We start from the raw sequence: 1,214 nt of genomic DNA on the forward strand, positions 1-1,214 counted from the left end.
GGGCGCACAAACGCCCACACACGAAACAAATAAAAAAAAAAAAAAAAAAAAAAAAAAAAAAAAAGCTGCTAAACCAGGATGGGATGCCCACACTCAACTATTCTGGCAACTATAATATAACCTATTCAGCAAAGCAACAAGCCTCTAGAGAAAAGAATGTCACATATATTCCGGTGAAACAAAATTAATGCCCGTACCTTAGTAACAAGGAAACAGTCCTAAACGAAGACAGAGCATTTTTTTTAACTAAGTACTAGCCTTTCAAAAGAATCAAATCACCACTTCAGCCACAAATCCTTTAGAAGACAGTGTTCATTTTGCAGTAATCCTTAAAGTCCCTGCAGTTTTTAGATTTTTTTTTTAATTCTAACTTCCTGCCTCGTAGATTTAAAATAGCCATTACATACTCAAGTATGTTCTACTCAATTGTAGAGGAACACAGATTTCTGTTTCTAGGTTTACAACACCCTACCCATTCATTTTACACTAATATAACCACTAAATACAGCTATAAGACACTGATGATTAAAAGTAGTTAATCATGTGAGTGACTCATACCTCTTATGTCCAGACACCAAGATCCAAGGATGTTTCTGTCAGATCTATGGGAAGAGGAAATAATAAACACCTGTCAAAAACTTCACAAACTGGGAAAGCCCCGACTGAGTTATTGCATTATTGCCGATCTGCAACTCGGTTCTCCGTCTACCCCGACCCCCACAACACACACACACACACACACACACACACACACACACACACGAGGGGGAGAGAGAGAAAGAACATACTTTCACCAGAACCTGACTCCAAAGCAAATCAAGAGAGGGAAAGCCCTAAAGAGAGTGGCTACGGGAAAGTACGGGAGGACAAGGCCCTGGGTTTTCCAGTCTCACAGCCTCAGAGCGAGAGGAGGCCTCAGGCAAGTCGGAAGTCACTTTTCCTCCCCGGGCCTCCTGCGCTTCCCTGTAAAATGCGGTGATTGCAAGGAGCTCGACTGCTCCGTGCTGGGCGAACTCGGATTCCATCAGTCAGCACCCAAACCCAACACGGACTTCGCAGCGCCACACCAGGTCCGGGACGTTCCGAGACGCGGCCCTCCACCCCGCCGCCTGGCCCCGCGCGCGGTCGCCCTCCCGCAGGCGGCGTGTCCACACCGGCCTTCACACCCGCACGTGGGTCCGTCTGCGTCGCCTCACCTGTCCCGCACAGTCGGC

At 47.1% G+C, this 1,214-nt stretch overlaps 1 protein-coding gene and 1 pseudogene across 5 annotated transcripts in view; one reads left to right on the forward strand and one right to left on the reverse strand.

Moving 5' to 3' along the window:
* The window catches only part of ATP13A3 (ATPase 13A3), a 102,383-nt gene extending 101,169 nt beyond the window's left edge, over window positions 1–1,214 (reverse strand). For 3 of the 5 annotated variants that reach the window (XM_014585363.2, XM_014585364.2, XM_006171452.3), the window contains exon 1: window positions 559–602. The gene's annotated coding sequence lies outside the window, so the exon portion shown is untranslated. Of the gene's footprint in view, window positions 1–558; window positions 603–1,196 lie in introns of those variants that run through there. The other 2 variants (XR_003548395.1, XM_014585362.2) reach the window with 2 other exon arrangements.
* Window positions 1–1,214, forward strand: part of LOC102476785 (E3 ubiquitin-protein ligase Mdm2-like) — a 13,033-nt pseudogene that overhangs the window by 11,059 nt on the left and 760 nt on the right.

This window comes from Tupaia chinensis, unplaced genomic scaffold, assembly GCF_000334495.1.
Source record: "Tupaia chinensis unplaced genomic scaffold, TupChi_1.0 Scaffold149658_1, whole genome shotgun sequence".
NCBI classification, from domain to species: Eukaryota; Metazoa; Chordata; class Mammalia; order Scandentia; family Tupaiidae; genus Tupaia; species Tupaia belangeri.